The sequence below is a fragment of the Chenopodium album genome, chromosome 1 (genome assembly GCF_948465745.1).
Source record: "Chenopodium album chromosome 1, dcCheAlbu1.1, whole genome shotgun sequence".
NCBI classification, from domain to species: Eukaryota; Viridiplantae; Streptophyta; class Magnoliopsida; order Caryophyllales; family Amaranthaceae; genus Chenopodium; species Chenopodium album.
The window spans coordinates 80,406,013-80,425,842 of NC_137834.1; the positions used below are offsets into that span (position 1 = coordinate 80,406,013).

A 19,830-nucleotide genomic window follows, 5' to 3' on the forward strand; every position below is an offset into this window, starting at 1 on the left:
ATTCATTTCTTCAAGAATCCCTAAAAATCAATTCAACCTTCAACAAATCATTCATAATAGCTAAAAATCATAATGTTTATAGTACTGGTATTAAATATAGTATGATAATTAGAGATATAGTATTATTTAAATACTAGAATTTTTTTTAAAAAAATATCAAATTGAGGCCCGTGCAATGGCACTCTTTGCCCTCCATCTTCTATAACACTGTAAATGAGAGAGACCAATAAATAATGTGTACATTCTGTCACTTGCCCCATTAACATCCCTGATAAGTAATAATATCACTTTTATTGGGTAGAATAAATAATGTGTACAAACGATATTAATCCGTATAAGTATACCCTAGGTACAATCCTCTATTAATCAGTAATGCAATTAGCTTTGTACATTCTATAAAATTCTCTCAAAATATCACGTTCTCTATCTAGAAAACTCGATATACTTGAATTTCCTTGTGCTCTCACTTATGCTGACCATACGAGAAGATTTTACTACGAAAATTCTACTAATGTATGGTTGGTGTACCCGGGTGCACCATGCGCATAGTACACCCGGAAAGAACATTAGGTATATTTAAAAGAACATGGGCGAAAAAAAGAACATTATAGATATTTATAAAGAACATGAACATAATATATGTTCTTTAAATTTGATTATTATGTTCTTTGAGTTTGAAATATATGTTCTTTATATTATACAAAATGTTCTTTAATGTATGTACATTTAAAAAAAAAAAATTACCCGAGTAACTAGAAAAAAGAACATGTTCTTTATTGTATTATCATGTTCTTTTTTTAAAGCCTTTATATTCTTTGGCTAGAGGTGATCAAAGTTAGACTGACCCGACTTGATTTTGGACGGATTTTGGGCAGAATTTTTTTGCCCCCAAATCGGGTCGGACCCAGCCCGTAAATTTAAATTTTTGGGCGAGTTTGGGATTGCGTTTTTATGCATTATTTTAGTTGATTTTTTTAACTCAACCCGAAAAGCCCGCATGGCCGGACCATTTTGGGCAGGTTTGGGCACAAAAACTTCAGCCCAAAACTTGGTCCGACTCGAGAAGTGAGCTGATTTTTTAACCTTGCCCCGATCCGTCCAATGATCACCTATATCTTTGTCAAACACGAACATGTTCTTTTTTGTCAAATATAATGTTCTTTTTCAAACACGTTCAACCACCCAAGTAACCATGAAAAATAACATGTTCTTTTTGTACAGACTTTATGTATTTGTAATGTCACGTTCTTGTCAAACACAAACATGTTCTTTTGTCAAACACATGTATGTTCTTTTTCAAATACTAGCATGTTCTTTTTTTTTCCATGTTCTTTAAAATATGTTTAATGTTCTTTCCGGGTGCACCATGCACCCGGGTGCACTATACTATTTTCAAAATTCTACAATATATAACGTGTATCGCTATATACTACTGAAGCAAAATACTGATATATATGTATATTAGTCATAAGAACAATAATTGCCTAAAGAAAGATGTTAGGTAATGATGATTGGGATAATATCATAGAAATACAAATTTATTTATCCCGGTGAGAGTGCACAATATACATGACAACAGTGTATAATTTACCGCTATTTCACCAAATGTCACTAAGCACTTTAATAATTCATCAAATGCCATCAAGATTTTCAAATTTTACCAAATGCCATCCAGTTTTTATTAAATTCACCGATTGTTATTACTGACTAATAGCCGTTAACTCAGTTATGTCATGATATGATTGGTTCATTTATCTTAATTTTGTAAAAATTAAAAAGAAAAAAAAAACAAAAAAAAACCCAAAATTTTCCCAGCCACCTACCCACCACCGCCAAACCCTACCCCATAATTGAAGATTCACCGGGTGCTAAAGGACCGGTCGGCCGATTGTTGGTGGTTAAAGGGGTTGCTGACCGTTTTCCGGCGAGATAAGTGGAGGGGCTAAGGTTTGGCGGTAGTGGGTAGGTGGCTGGGAAAATTTGGGGTTTTTTTAAATTTTTTTTTTTTTTTGAATTAAGATAAATGATCCAATCATATCATGATTAAACCTAATGACTAACGAAGTTAACGGCCGTTAGTCATTAATAGCACTCAGTGAATTTTTAAAAAACCGGGTGACATTTGGTAAATTGTGAAAAATCCGGTGACATTTGGTGTAGTTTTAAAGTGCTCAGTAGTATTTAGTAAAATAGCATATACTTTAATAGCATCACTTATCCCACAAGGCCACAAAATGCATGAATTGCTTTGCATGAGCAATTGAGCAGCATAGCATAGCAAGCATTCCAAGCAACATTTTGCGTGTGGGTTGAAAGTTAAATTGAAGTGACATATGTCTTGTCTATTTATGAGAAAGAGACAGCACCTCATCGTTGTTGCCCACATAGATAGGCTACGTAAGTACGTACTAGAGGTGTCAAAATTGAACCGATTCGAAAAAAATTATCCGTTTTGAATTGTAACCGATCCAATTTAATCCGAAAAAATTAAGATCCAAATCCGATCTGCAACCGAATCGAACTCGACCTGAATCCGAACCTGACCCGATTTGAACTTAATCAAGCTCCAATTTGATCCGAACTAAACACAATCCAAATCCAATTTGATCTGACCTGAACTTAAATCGAACCGATTTTACCCAACCCGAGCTCAACCTGATCCAAAATTAACCCGAAAAATAACCGATCTAATCCGATCTGTTACTGATATCAACCCGACCCGATTTTAACTCGATTTGATTTTTACCCGATCCAAATTTAACATGACCACAATTAATTATTGACTTTTTTTTATTCCAGTTCTTATACTACTATATTTACTAATTATAAATAAGTTAACTTATTTACTACAAAAAAATAATCCGGTGTAACAAGTTTACTTCATGTACATACCAATTATATAAACATACTTTCTAAGCTTTATATTCGTCTCATCTAAAAGATGACATTGAAGATTGTACAATTGAAGATTTATAATAACTTTACAAAGATGACATTCTTATTTGTATACTATATACCACCATATGTAACTATCATTTGTCAATATATCACTAGCTCATTATTTATCGTTTCACTTATATAGGTATGATTAGTCATCGATAGTTATTCAATTTCAATTTGCCTCAAAGATAAAAATTACACATAACTTGATCAAATGAGAAAACTTAAATTACGTAATTCGTAATTAATAATCAAACGATAAAAATATATTATACGACTTGATATTAACCCAATAATAAGGTAAAAACTCAATAATAACTCTAGTTTAAAAATAACCTTATTTGGATATGAATTTGGTCAACTCAAGCAAAATCCAGCCAAACACAAAAAGGAATTCAATTAAAATTAAATAATAATGAATCAACGGTACGGATCAAACCTTATCTTAATCAAACCAAACGTGACCGAATCGAAATCAACCCGACCCAAATCCATCCGACTCGAAATAACCCTATTAAACCCGTTTTGAACCCGAACCGAAAGTGAACCGAACTGGAGTTGACCCGACCCATATCCGACCTGGAATTGATTGACCATAACCCGAATTTGATCCGACCCGAATTTGACCTGCCCTGATCCGAGTTAAGAGAATAATTTTGACCCGAATATATTCGATCTGAACATACCCGACCCGAATAGACCCGACCCAAACACCATCCGATTATCCGAATTGACACCTCTAATACGTACTTCTCCGTATATTATGCAAACAAAGTTTTGACACAAAGCCTTTTAAGTGTGTGGTTTGCAAATACGGAGTACTAAGCTAAAAAAATTGTGATTGAGGATTGGTTGAGTTATGATTAGGGTCATTTTCTTTATCGATATCGATAAAAGAAAATTATAATGTGCTGAGAAATATCTTGATTTCCGTGTCATTATATTCAGGTCGAGAAAATGGCTCGTTTAATGTTTTAAAATCATTTTTACCCTTTAGGATCAAATTTGAAGTTAAAATTGGCAACAACAAATATAAAATAAAATTAAAAAATCACAAACATCTTGATCTTATACCATGTTATATCACGCATATCGAGATATTTATTGACACGCAAATTTATTACGGAGTAATGTTTTACAAATACTATTTTAAGTTGAATTCTTAAAAGCCAAAGTGGCCCAAGAACCTTAACTACAGGGTTAAATCTCTTTTTATACCAAATTTGTTTTCAACTTATTAATTAAGCTAAAACACTTTAATGGAAGATTCACCACATTTATATAGGGTCTAGGGAAGCATAGAGTTATAGATTTGATAGTTAATGGCTCCGTTTGGCAAAACGTAACTACACAAGCTATAAGGGTAGTTATTAGTTATGATAATTATCTGGATTTGTACTAATAAATTAATAATTTGCTAGGTGTAAGCGTGTAGCATTCAAGAGGAGGGTCTTCTAAGATATTTTCTTCTTACCTATCAACAAAATGTATAATTAATTTTCAATTTCTTAACAACATAATATGAATACTTTGCAAAAGAAAATCATCTCCTAGCTAGTGATGCAATAAACGGAGTACTTTCATCAATTAATAATAGAGTTAGATAATGAAACTACTACATTGACGAACTATAATGTTAAATTTATTATTCATTAATTAATTAGTTGATGAATCAAGAAAAGATGGATCACATTGCACTAATGAAGCTTTTGTCATCAAATCAATCATGGTATAGGATCGTATTGAGACCCACGAGTTAGGTACATGTTATATTGTTATGTTCTCTTCCCCTTAATTTCATTTGTCTTATATAAAGTTCTCCGCATTATTTTACGGAGTATTTATAAGTCCTAAACTTATCTAATTTTACCTCGTTTTAATTTATCAACTCTTATTTTATACGAAGTATATTGTTATATAAGGTGTTATATAATCTTATTGAAATAAATTAGTCTTATTGTATAAAGATGAAGTGAATAGAGTTATAAATTCATGGTAAATTCATAATTCCATAGCTAGAGCAACATAGATTACAAAAGGGTATAAAAGATACAAGTAGAAATTAAGATTATCCGAAGTACAATAATTATAAGTTTATTTTCTTATATGTTTATCAAGTATTCCGTAACAAGTTTGTTGATAAATCAGCTTAATTGTCTAATTAGCATGTCATTTATAATTGTTGATTAATTTACGAAAAGTAAAAAGCTGATTGGACAATTACATTAATTTATTTATAATTTTCTTTTAAATTTAAAAAAATAAATGGTAGGGCAATCTTCAGGTAGCTGATGCACGTTTGTGGCTCTGACAATTGACATGATGGTCATAAATTACAGGATCCGCACGCCCAAGAACCACGCATGATCCTACGCTAGTCTTGTTATTGAAACGTTGCAATCTAACAAAACTATGTAGGCTCCGTATTACAAAACCAATTACTATATACATACTACGTATATTCTATGAAAATGTTGCGTTAATAGTTACTTCGTATCACTTAAACTTTTATTCTTACAAAAAACAATTGATTTATAGTAGTAAAATTGTTAACAAGTAATCTATGAGTTGGTAACTTGTTATACAGTGTGTGACTGTATGTGTAACTGGAGGAGCTTGTCGAAGTTAATCTCCTTGCTTGGAAAAACTAGTCAATCATGTTATTAATCATATTATTATTGTAATATATCCGTGACAAAAGAAAAGGGAAATATATATATATATATATATATATATATATATATATATATATATATATATATATATATATATATATATATATATATATAGGGGAGAGATCCGGTGAGAATAGGTTCATATATGAGAATTCATACTTATATGAGAACTGATTTTAAATTTAGAACATGTGAGTAAAAATTTAGAACATACGAGAAAAAATTTAGAACATGCGTCTGAAATTAAAATTTAGAACATCTGAGTAATAATTTAGAACATCTAAGTGAGTAATATGTTTAGAACATTTGATTTAAGAATTAGAACAAGTGATTAAAAATTTATAAAATCTGCTTTATGAAATTTTAAACATATGAGTAAAATTTAGAACATTTGATTTAAGATTATGAACATGTGAATAAAAATTTAGAACAAACAAATATAGAATATAGAAAGTGTGAGTAAAAAATTTAGAGCATACGAGTAAAAATATAGAACATACGCTTTAAAATCTGGAACATATAATTAAAAATCTTAGAACACACATTTTAAAATTTAGAACATATAAGTTAAATATTTGGAACAAGTTATTTAAAATTTATGATATTAAACTTAACTAATTTATGGTTTAGAACATGTGAATACTAAATTAGAATATTTGATTTAATTTAGAACACCTAAGGAAAAGTTTAGAACATCAGATTTAAAATTTAGAACATACAAGTAAACCCGTGACTTTTGTGTCACACTGGCTCCGATACCATGTTAGATGACCATCTCAACCAAAAGCTTAAGCTGATGGTTAAGGTCAAGGAATATGTTTTATACTCTATCAATCCCTTTTGTCATTACCTCATTGGTTAACATACAACAGTGTAAGATAGAAATACTTACATCCCCATACGTTTTTCGTTTCAAATTCAATGTCCTAACTTGATCAAACACTAAATATGGTTGTCAAACTTAGACCGCCACACTTTAATACTAGCCAAGCCCCGTACGGTTAGTACAATATTGGATTGTGTATTGGGCCTCGGCCTAGTTTTGGTGATATGAGTCGAGCTAGACCCTACGCTCATTTTTAGGCCCACTTGAGCCCAACATGTGTATCATAGTCTAAGTATTTTGACATCGGATCGTGTGACACGCTCCTGCCTTTTGGCAGCAAAGATGCAAGCGTTGTGCGAAAAGGAGACTTGTGAGCACAAAGCAACACAAGCGGACAACAATATCTCAAAAGATGCTCACGTCTATCGGCCACGGAGTGTGGATGATTGAGGCTTGTGAAGGCCGATCAAGTCAAAACGTTCACAAACATAAAAGCAAAACAACATCGGGTAGAAGACCTTTAGATTTCATTCAATCAGAGCTTAATTGATTTTACAAAAAATCTCTAGTGAACACTTGATTGATAGTAGCACAATAATTGCGGCTAATTAAAGCCTTGAAAACATAAAGAAAAGTCTACGAAAGCAATACAGAAATGTATCTGAGACCACTCTCACTCATGGGCAAAAAATAAAAATGCCACTCTCTCTCTACTCACTTTCTCACTCCTCTTTTTTCATTTTTTCTTATGGGCATTTTATTTAAAAACTCTTCCCACACTCATGGCCTAAACAAAAAAAAAAAAAACCACACCACCATCTCTCCTATATTTTCTCTCACAAACACTCATGGGCCCATAGGTACTGTAGCAATTTATTTTTGCCATTCCTATGGGCATTTGATGATCTCCTCATGGGCATATTTTTTTTTGCTCATGAGTGGGATAATATTTTTAGCATTTTTACCATTAAATTCTCCTCATGGGCACTTTTTTGCCCATGAATGAGAGTGCTCTAATACATCAAAATGAAGTTGGATTCTGGACTAAAACATCAAGCTCGGCCCATGGGCCTTGAAGCCCAGTTAAACACACGACCCATCCTTGCCTTTTTGTATTTACAATTTTCATTCTTTTTCGTATATAGTCTAGTACTATTTTTTAATTATATACTCCGTATTTTTCTTTCCTTTGATCACCATTCACCAATGTACCCAATTGTTCCTCAGCCATTTTTTTTTTCTCTTTCTGCGATCATTCTTTATGATTCTAGGTTGTCTTTTTTAATTATGTTTGTATATAAATGTTTTTTTTTTTTTGTGTTTGATAAATTAGCATTGTAGATGCCATAATCGAGAGTACTTTTATACACCGAGGTTACTTTAAAAATAGTTCAGCATTAACTTATTTTTTATCACACGAATAATTTGGAATTATTGATTGCTTGAACGATTATATTCAGTTGATTGAATTATTTGTGTATGAGACGTCACAATTGTTAAAATGTAAATCACATAAAGCAAAAGAAGATACGCACCAAATCTCTTGGAACGTGTGTGTATATATATATATATATATATATATATATATATATATATATATATATATATATATATATATATATATATATATACCTTGAATGTGAACTTAGAGGGGTATTGTGTGACTTAATATTTTATCATAACTTATCCTGAGGGTACAAACGCTATATTTCCTTTTTATATTATGCATAGGACATCCATCACTTATAAGCGACCTATATTGGTACTAGCACGATTAGCTCCCATGTTAGTCCCCTGTTATGAAAAAATTGAGTGAAAAACTCATTCGATGCGTAATTCATTGAATATAAATAAATAATTTAGTTTAGTCGTAGATTGTGATTTGTATGTTAAACTTAAAGTTTTCTGGTAAGTTTTTTATATTGCTAAGTGTGATTTCCTTTATGTTTATGTACTCAATCACTACAAAAAAATGTCCATATAGAAACGAAATTCTAGCGACGGAATTTTATCCGTTTCTAAATTAGAGACGGAATCAAAAAATCCGTCTTTAAATTAATTTAGAGACGGAATTTAAAAATTCGTTTCTAAATTAGAGACGAAATTAAAAATTCCGTCGCTAAATTAGCAACGGAATTGAAAATCCGTCTCTAAATTAGAAACGGAATTTTTTTCCGTTACTAAATTAGCAACGGATTTTTTTTCCGTTGCTGAATTTAGCAACGGATTTATTTTCCGTTGCTAAATTTAGAGACGGATTATTTTTCCGTTACTAAGTTAGCAACGGATTTTTAGAGACGGATTTTTTTTTCCGTTGCTAATATGAGCGACGGATTTTTGATTCCGTCTCTAGATAATTTTTAAAACTAATTATGTAAAATATTACATTAGAGACGAATTATGTAAGTTAAATTCATCTCTAAACTAGAAACGGATTTTCAATCCTTCTCTAAACTAGAAACAGATGTTTAAATCCGTCACTAAATTAGAAACTGATTTTAAATTCCGTTACTAAACTAGAGACAGATTTTAAATTCCGTCTCTAATATTTCTTTCATTTATTATCAATTATGTGCGTAAATGTAAACAAATAATATTTGGTATAGTTGGTAAGAGTTTCACTATTTGACATTGAGGTCACGGGTTCGACTCCTACTAACAGCAAGACTCAAATAGCAGCTCTTTTTTAGATTCAAAATGTTTTTTTCGCGACAAGGTTTTTATCAACGGAGTGATTCCGTCGATATATCCGTAGCTAGCTATGTCCAACGACAGATTTTTAGCAATTAGCAACGGATTTCACCTGTTGCTAAAAGGCCAAATTTTTGTAGTGAATTTTGTTGATTTCGTACTGTGTGTTAAGTCATGTTTTTACCTTGGCCATATGATGACCCAATTATAGCGAGTGGTAGGGATATCATAAATTAAAGTGAAGCATTTCAGGTGATGCTGCATAGAGAAAAGCCTTGTTAATATGTCATATAAACGAGTTTCATTTATATGGGGGTGTAAACAACATTTCAAATCCTTTAGTAAGGGTAATAACGTCAACATAAGAAAGGGGAGTAATTGGGCACTAACGTTCGTTAACTCGTACGGGGTTTGAGAAAGTTCCAATGGACTTAGTTATTTGGAGACCCGTGTCGTTGACAGTTACACCGTTTCAGTTTTGTCTTTTATTTTTGAATTTCAATCCCAGTTTCGTAATCGATTACCCAACAATTGGAGGCGATCTAAGGGAATGATTATGAATTTTTGAATTGGGTGACTTGCGGCGGTACTGGTTGGAATAACCAGGCCAATTGAATGTATCGCTGGTAGGTGTTGGGAGCTATGTACAGCTAGGGTTATACTCGATTTGTGTGATTTTTCGCCTGAATTTGTTCATATGAGGTAGATGTATGAAATTCGTCGTAACTGTTAATTTGGATTGGTTTTGTTGAATAATTGTGATTCTCCATGAACTTTCGTATAGGTTGCGTTGATTAAGTTTTGTTAATTTCATGATTAGTGTAGACACCCATTTGTGTCTCCCCAAAACCAAACCCGGTGATGAGTGCCTTTCACATCGAATCATAATCGAATGAAACGAAAGTGTGGAAAGGTCTAGTGTTGCGGAAAGTTTTATTTCTTTTCTCTTCTCCCTGTTTTTGAAAACTTTATTTTAAAGAAAACAGCCAATCCAGTTTGGTTGGTCCATGATATGGGTCCAATAGTGGTGTAGTTGGATGGGGCTTGCAAAGATCTTTCCAACGATATATTATAAGCCCAATTCCGATGAATATTGAGGAAGTTATGGCCAATTTACTAAACTGGGCCCGGTTTGAGCTTTAAGTACGGCCTAATGATCTAGGGGAGGGCCTAATATAATTTATCATTCCTAATGTAATTAGGAATGGTTTTAGTCTTATAGAACATTCTAGAAGGTCTTATCATTCCTAATTCAGTTAGGATTCTTCAGAGTTTTAATCAAGATCAAATAGCATTTTCGTTGGGAATTATATTATTTTATCTTCCAGTACGGTAAATTTATCAGATTTTCGAAAACGCGTTGAAAACCGCTTTGGCGTCCAACCCCAGGCCTTGGCGCCTGGAACCAGGATTGGCGCCAGGCGCTAGCCACTGGTCCTGGCGCCAACTAGCCAGGGCTGGCGCCAAGGTTGTTTTTTTATCTTCAGACTCTTTTTTGTTAAATTATCTTTTTTGGATGATTTTCTCTATAAATATCGTATTAAAAACTCCGTTTTTATTCACCAAGAATCACCAATTCTCTTTATTCTTAAGTTTTAATAAACTCTCTTCATTCACCAATTATCAATATTCATTCATCTCTTTCAATCATCAATTTTCATTCATTCTTTAGAATAAATATTCTTTCTTGCTTTTTAATACAAAATTCCGCATTCGCAAGATCTTGATACACCTAGCCATATTCGAAGTTGCCTTCGCCCTAGACGTGAAAGGTTTAATTTCTGAGGGTTTGGTCCCAAATCTCTATTTCAATTATTTAATTTAATTGTTTTGATTATTATTTTCCTTGAAGTTACTAACGTGTGTATTTTGTAATTAGAAAGAGGTACGAGGCATCCAAGTAAGTACTTTAATTGATTTATTGATATTATGATGTAGAAATCATGTTTACATTGTTATTATGATATTCCTAGTATCATGTCTAGGGTAACTTTAATATTAAATATGATTGCTATGATGCCTTTTATTCTCTTCCTAATATTTATTCATGTTAGTATCATGTTAGGGTTAAAGCTTTGATTTTTATCGCTTAGTGACATGCTAGGGTTTGTTATTAATCTTGTTAGTATCATGCCTAGGATCTTGCTATTTTTATTATGCTTTAATATTAACATGAACATGATTATGATTATAATTGTTATATTTATGATGATTGTGAATATTATTGTTATTATTATTTTGATGATGATTATTTTATTTATAATTATTATTCATGATGTTGATTATTTATTATGTTGCTTGATACATATTATTTTATATTGTTATTGCTTGATCACCTTTATTGCATGTTTAAAGGGAATTTGTACTTGTAATCACGCTTAATAAGATAATTAATAATCTTGTTTAGGGTTAATTGTGATTATAATTTCAAGTGATCGCCAATAATAGATTTGTTTGTGCATTAATATTCAACCAACATAGATTAAACATGTTTAGGGTTAATCCTATTGATTGTATGTTAATCAGAAAGCGCACATGAATACGAGCAGAATAAAGTAGAGGCTTATTATTAGGGCAGGTTCAATCTCTTTTAGGTTGGATTTGTACCATCATCCCCGAACCCTTATTTGGTTCATGACCTTATGGAGTTGACGATCTCTTGGATCGTTAAGGGGTGTAACCTTCACCTCGTGAACGGTTTACAAGTTCCTAAAAAAACTTGTTGGCGACTCTTTTGCTTTATCTTCTTCCCTTTTGGACGCCACCGTACTTTAGTGTATGATCACAGTGGGGTTCAAGCTAGTGGGATTTTAAAGGCTTGCACTAGTAGAAAAAGGCTCATTTGCGTCGCTCATTTATAGTGTATTTGCGTCGCTTCTATGAGCGACGCAACTGCTCGCGACGCAAATGACTTTTAAGTCATTTGCGTCGCTCCTAGGCGCGACGCAAATAAGAGTCATTTGCGTCGCTCCTTTATAAAGGAGTGACGCAAATGACTCTTCTGATAAACTTTTTTTTGTTATTTGCGTCACTCCTTTATAAAGGAGCGACGCAAATGACTCTTATTTGCGTCACTCCTTTATAAAGGAGCGACGCAAATGACTCTTCTGATAAACTTCTTTTTTGTTATTTGCGTCACTCCTCTATAAAAGAGCGACGCAAATGACTCTTCTGATAAATTTCTTATTTGTTATTTGCGTCACTTGTTTATATAGGAGTGACGCAAATGACTGAGTAAACAATACAATTGCTGTATTTGCGTCACTTGTTTGTTTAATGAGTGACGCAAATGATGTAAATTTTTTTTTTAATTATAATAATTGCTTGTATATGTTTGTAGTACCTGTTTTTCTTGCTAGTGGTATAAAGTAATATGCTAACGCTAATATAATTGAAATTAAAATGCAATATTATTGAATAATGCAAATGTAAATTTCGGCAGAGTATCCTTTGTAATTTGGCCTACCCATAAAATTGGGAATGACGGCATTATATTAACAAACTTTCCAATAATTTACATCTTTAGTAATCTCCAATAATGAGTGTGAAGAGCAATGGGGATTCCACCAATGAGGAGAACAAGCAGATTGTCAATTCCGCGCCAAAATGCTATGTGCTGGAAAAGGTACATGAAAACAATCTCCACCAACACCCCAACAGCAACCAAGCACAAGCATACATTCCTAATGCCAACCAAAACCTAAAAAGGAAAGAAAAAAAGCAAAATAAAGGGTTAAGAAGATAGAACAAGTAGCTATATATTTTTAGTGTTGAAATCCACTAGAACTTTTTACCTTATCCCAACATTTGACTTCATTGATGCTAAAATCCAGGCAAACATTTTTCCTAAAGAAGATTCGAGCACCTGTGGCAATGATCACAGCTTCACATGCTCCTTGTTCACAAATACAGCCAGAGTATACTGCATCCCCTGCTTTCTTAGTTACTGGAGACAAAACTCCTGTTAAAACATACTGCAAAGCACAAGAAATCATATATTCAGCAACAATAGATGCATGAAGTAAATATATTAATCACAAACATTACAACTGACCTCATCAATTATTACAGCATCGTCTCCTTCCAGTAGACGCGCATCAGCTAGAATGATGTCTCCAGCATTAATACTAATTACATCCCCAGGGACCAACTGTGAACTATACTCCTCACTCCACCAACCATCTCGCAGAACCTGATGAAATAGCCATAAATTTAGAAACAGCCTCACAAATACACGTGTATAGTCGCAACTCTCAAGTGATACTATGATACAGATAGACCAATGCAAGCATTGAAAGCATGCATACCTTTACTTTCCTAGCTAAGGGTGCCATGACGGAGGTTTGGTGATTATAGATATCTTTTTCTGTAATATGACTCATAATTGGAGCAATTAAAAGCACAAGAAAGACCGAAACAAAAAAAAAAATTAGAGGAATTGGGTTTTAAAGGTTGAAGGTTGAACATTCAACTCGATTTCTGGGCGAAACTCAGGTCGGAAGGTCCAACTGAATTTCTCAAGGTAAAAACATGCAACTCGAGCCTTCAACTACTTATGTCAAATACTTTAAATCAAGATGAGTAAGGCCACTTGGATTTACATACACTTCAATAGTCCATGTTATCTTTTTATCTACAAAGCTAAACAAATCCTTCGATCATCAAACAATCAATCAATCAAACCCTAAATCTATCCTTCGATCATAACAAAGTATATGTCTCTCTCAAGAAACAAGTCAATCCAAAAACTATAATCTAAGCCACATTTTCACCTTTTACTTTCACAAACCAAGCTCATCATTGCTCAACCTATGAACTCAAGAAGACACTTTGATGAAACATTAGTAACATTACTAGTTTAAATTACGCTTTAACTTCCACTCTTAAAATCCGGAACAACAATTTGAGAACGAAGGGAGTATAATTCGTGCTTAAAACAACGAATTTACCATTAGTTTCATCACCCAATTATAATTTACAAGCCAACCATATCTTCGTTAAATTACAGCATACATCAATCATAAGAATCATATAATCATCCAAAAACAATAAAGCTTGAATATTTCCTCATCATACTAGCATAAATTCAGTTTTAAAATCTGAAAATAGTATTCAGCATCGAAAATGTAATTTTTAAATTAAAAAAAAATTGATATCCCATTAACAGAAATTATTAAATCTAATTAGTTAATTACCCCTGATTTACCAAGCCAAATTCCCAATTCCTACAAATTTTCAATTAAATAAAGAATTTGCAGCAAATAAATTAACTTGATTAAAATTGTATTGGTATGAATTCCTAGTAATACAACCAATTTTCAAAAATTAACAAAAATCAATCAACACATTTTCAGAGAACAAAACTGCAAACCGTTTTTAGAAATTATAAATTGCATTTTAAACTAAATGAATGAGCCATTCCCTAAAAAAAATAAACTAAATGAATGTGCCATTCTCAGCAACCTCAAACCCATTTTTATAGAGGCATTCTAATAATCCTATTACAAACAAAAGTATTTTGAGTTCTATCGCAATTATGACTTCAATTTCATGAAATTTTTTCGCATTACAGAAAAACAAATCAAAAATAAAAAAACCCTAGAACACAATTTACGAATTGGACGGAAAAAAAAAAAGACAACTTCACTAAATACAAGAAATCTTACCTTAGGTGAAATAAACTTCACACATTCAACAATGTCGAGCCTAAATGCAGTAATATGAGTGGGGCGAACACTGGTCGAACTGCTACACTAATCAAACTTCAATTATTGTTGCTGTAATTTGCTAGAACTTCCTCGGGTTTTTTGGGGGCGAAATTAATCGATTTTCCAGTCGAAAATTTCAGTCATTGCTCGAATATGAGGCCAGGATTTTTAATTGAATTTTTTGGGGTTTCTAGGGTTCGAATTCCTATAGTTTGGAGTAGATTTTTTGCTCGAAATGGGGGAATTTTGGTCAGAAATGCTCAATTTTTCTGGGGTTTATGGGTTCGGATTTCTTAGGGTTTTTGGTCCAAATTTTTGCTCAAAATTGCTCAATTTTCTGCCGATTATAGGTCTTCAACTTGACTGCGATTTTGGATGTTGAATTTGCTGAGGAATCAGTGTTTTTTTGGCCGAATTTGTTGGATTTAAGGGTCGAATTTGTGGGTGCTTTGGCTGTAGAAATTCACTGGAGTAGCAACTTGTTTTTTCTCTTTGTTTAGTGAAAGGTAGGCGTGCAAAAGCTAAGGTCAAAATTCTGAAATAACCTAAATGCAAAAGCTAGATTTGCGTCACTTTATTATTAAAATGCGACGCAAATAACATAAAACATAATGTTGTACATTTTTCATATGCGTCGCTCATTTATTAAAAGAGTGACGCAATTTATTCAGTCACTCATTTGCGTCACTTGTCAATAAATGAGTGACGCAAATAAGATTATTATTTGCGTCGCTTCAATAAATAAGAGCGACGCAAATAATAAAAATCTGCAATACAACAGTCATTTGCGTCGCTTCTTGATAAATATGCGACGCAAATAACTTTTCAGGATGGTAAAATTAAACATTTGCGTCGTTCTTTCTAATGAGTGACGCAAATATGGCGACGCAAATGTACATTTTTCTACTAGTGTTGAAATTATTCCCTACAATTAGGCTTCATAATTGTGGCATGATTCGGGCATGAATAGGGATTAGATGAATAATTGTGAATTGAATTGAAATTATTTTGCCGTGTAATTAAGTAGATTGAGTAGTAATTAACAAAACTTAATTGGTAATTATGAATTGAATTGCACTAACAGGTATGGAAACAAATTGAGTTGAAATTGTACATTAAATTGAAATAGTTAGTTAGATAAGTGATTATAAATTGAGTTTCAGAACACCCAGCACGCTCTCTCAAGCTGGGTTGAGGACTCCAGTCATCACATTCATAAGTCACTCTCTCAGGCTTTGACAAAAATGGAGAAGAGAAGAAAGGGGGAGAGCTTGGTGGTCGTGTTCTCCAACTTCCTCCAGGACGAGATCTTGTGATTCCCAAGTTCAAGACAAAACGGAATTGAAATTCAGCGTTAACCTTGCACTAACGATGTCTAACGTCGCAAGTTTTCTGCCATGTCAGCTACAAACCCAGAAAACAATAAAATAATGCAAGATGCTTCAATAATAACGAAAATGCCATCATATTAACATATAACATTAATATGTCATATTAACAGGGGGAAGCTCATGCTGCATATATTTTATTGGGGATTGAGCAAAGAGATAATCATGTTTCTCTAAACTACGTACTCGTTTATGTGAATTTTATGACTTATAAATATTTATTCGACGGTTGGTACTAACATACTCGTTTTTGAAGATTTGGTTGGTTTAAAGGGCCTACAATGGTTCCAAGTTGGAGGTTTAACTTTGTTGTACTTTGATTTAAATTATTTTGGATTTTGTTTGACATGATTTGACCTTGAATTTATTTTGTTGGATTTTGACTTTGTTTTGAATTATTTTGAAAAGACTTTCACTGTGTGTCTTTGATAAAATGCATTAACCGTTATCACGGTGGCGATAATGTCTTACTCATTTCCTTATTCGAAATTATTAAAGGGCAAAACAAGGTTTTCAAAAGAAGGAAATCTCTAGGATGTTACATGAGAGCAACAAGAACAAAATGGAAAGTCTAATCTTACTATTTTAACCAAATTGTATTACTTGTATTTATTCAGTTTATTGCAAAATAACATTGAAAATTATATGATTTCAAGAAACTACAGTGTATAATAACATCCTTATTCATACAATATTTACATTTTTGTTAAAATGACTAGAATCCAAAATCCGGTTCTTGGTTGTAGTTTTAAAGGTTGAGTTTACTTTTAAGTTGTACTTCCTCCGTTTTCTTTTAGATGCAACACACTCTTTAGCGCGGTAATTAAGAAAGGTGGGGTTTACATGATATAACAAACTTAAAAATAGGATGAGTGGTTGTTAGGAGTGTAATTTAGTGGGGCCCTGTGCTTTAAATAAGAGAAATAGTATAGTTTTTCCCTAAAATATCTTTCCTTTAAGTATTGTGACATTTCCTTTTTAGGGAAGTGTTGCATGTAAAAGAAAACGGAGGAAGTATATTGCAAAATAGAATTAAAAGGTTGTCATTTGCAAAATGTGTACTTTTTTTTTGGTTTTATTTGTTTTCCAACATGCAAACAAAATATTGAAATATGATAATATACCTCAAAATACGTTCAATTGCATAAATTTCTTTTTTCTGCTCTTACAAACAAGTACTTTCTCCGTTTTATAATAATTAATACAATATGCCTTTTTCACTCTTTATTCTCACTTCCACTATCGTATTACATTGATGAATTAAAAACAAACGTTATCTTGTAAAATGTTGTTTAATACGGAGTATTTATTAGCATAAATACACAATATCAAAAAAATGTATATATAATTAGTCTTTTTTAGCTATATATATTTAGGTCAAACTAATGCATTGCAATTAAATGGATAGATTATGTTGAAATCTTTCCAAATCTATTGCAAAAATACAGAATGAAGGGTCTTCCTTATCCGACACTCTTAATCATTTCTTCAAAATCTCAGGGCAAAGAATGAATAATCAGAAAAGCTCCATATTTTTCTCACCAAATACCCCGAGAGCTATGATTGATGAGTTTGAACAAGAGCTAAACATAACTTCCACTTCAGACCTAGGAAAGTATTTAGGCTTCCCTCTCTCATCAAAAAAGCCCTCAAAAAGGAAATTCCAGTTATCCTCGTGGAAAGCAAAGTCTTTGACAAAGGCGGGAAGAGCCATTCTCATCCAGTCTACCTTACAAGCCATCCCAAGATATTACATGCAATCTCTTCTTTTTCCTCAATACATTTGCAAACAACTTGATTCAATTTGTTCAAGATTTTTTTTTTTTTTTTTTTTTTTTTTGGGGGGGGGGGGGGGAGGCAACTAGCTCGAGGAAAATCTCTTGGATTGCTTGGGAGAAACTTTGTCTCCCAAAAGATTATGGGGGACTAGGTTTTACCAAGCATGAACACCTTAATTCCATATCATTGGCTAGACTTTGTTGGGCTATTTATAACAATAAGGGGTGGGCTTCTTTGATTCTTAGAGAAAAATACATAGATAGGAAAACCAATCCCACTCCTTTTCACAAAGGTTCATATATATGGAGAGGAGTTGGGAAAGGGTGGAATCTTTTTCAAAGAAGCTTAGCATGGGAAGTTGGAGATGGAAACCTCATTGATATCTGGGAAGACGAATGGCTCTATAACAAACCTCTGCGTCACTATTTCATTGGGCCAATCCACAAACCTCTAAAGTTGGGTGATATCCCCTCCTTAAGCTCTCAAACCAAAGACCAAATGGAAATGCTTCTTTCTTTCCCTATCCCTGAGTCTCTATTCTATATTCTTTCTACCATCTCTTTATCCAACTCCCCTGATTCCTCTTTCTCGTTGTGGACCTACAGAAACAAATTTGATTCCAACAAAGCAAACACAGAGCTACTTCACCTAACAAAGCCTAATTTCCAACTCTCCTCCTTTAACTGGAAAAGAGTTTGGAAAGCTCCCACCTTTCCTAAAATTTGATACTTTCTCTGGCAGCTGCTCTGGGAAAGGTTACCAAGTAACTCAAATCTACATAACCGTATCCCACAAATACAACCAACCTGTACTTTCTGTCCCTCCATGGAAGAATCTTGTAGCCACATCTTCATACACTGCCCTAGAGCCAAAGAATTTTGGGATCTCATGCCTTGCCCGACAGTGCTGCACATAAACCTATCCTGGGCTGATTGGATCACAAAAAATTTGGAGTGCAGCTCACCAGCTAATAATAACATCCCTTGGGATGTTAATTTCTGTTTTGCTTTGTGGCACATATGGAAGAGAAGAAACGATTGGATCTTCTCTAAAATCAACTCTCCTATCTCCTTCACAGTCCGCCAATGCTCATGGGCTGCTTCTGAGTATTTCTACTCTAGAAATATCCCAGAAAGTCAAAAGCCCTCGACTATAGCATGGTCCCTTCCTCCCCCCCCCCCCCCCCCCCGCTAAAAATCAATTGTGATGCCTCATTCCTCCCAGCCACACTCCAAACAGGATGTGTTGTAGTATGCCGCAACAACCTTGGGGAATGGGTGGAAGGCTTCATTTGGAAGGGTTATGCTCCCTCGAGCCATGATGCGGAGTTAAAGGCCATACAACTTAGCCTTCAATGGATCAAAGAAAGAGGATGAAAGAACGCCATGTTGTGTTCGGATGCAAAAAGAGCAGTAGATGAAATCAAACAGGATCAAATTAGTGCGAACATCTCTAATTGTATTACAAATTGCAGGGACCTGCTACAGGAGCTCCACCCGCTGGGTATGCACTTTGAACAGAGAAGCACAAATGGAGTGGCTGACATTTTGGCGAAGGAAGCTAGGTGCTTGTTAGGGGTGTTGAACGAAAAATGTATTTTGATTAATCCCCCCCCCCCCTGTCTGTATCTTACAACTTGCTAAAGATGGTAATTATGCAACGGGTAGTTATGCTACTGATTTTGCTGGTGATGTACTAGCTACAAACACTGCTGTTGTAATGAACTAATTTTATTTAATAGCACCTTTCCTTCAAAAAAAAAAAAAAAAAAAGAAGGGTCTTCATTTGCAATTCATGTATGCATACACAAGCAATTGTTGTTA

At 33.4% G+C, this 19,830-nt stretch overlaps 1 long non-coding RNA gene across 1 annotated transcript; it reads right to left on the minus strand.

Moving 5' to 3' along the window:
• Window positions 1-12,509: 12,509 nt before the first annotated feature.
• LOC145611093 (uncharacterized) lies at window positions 12,510-15,388 on the minus strand. Its single transcript, XR_014106333.1, has 4 exons — window positions 14,799-15,388; window positions 13,187-13,324; window positions 12,927-13,106; window positions 12,510-12,832 (listed from the first exon to the last, which is right to left on the minus strand). It is a non-coding gene; the product is annotated as an uncharacterized LOC145611093 (long non-coding RNA).
• Between the last annotated feature and the right edge of the window lie 4,442 nt (window positions 15,389-19,830).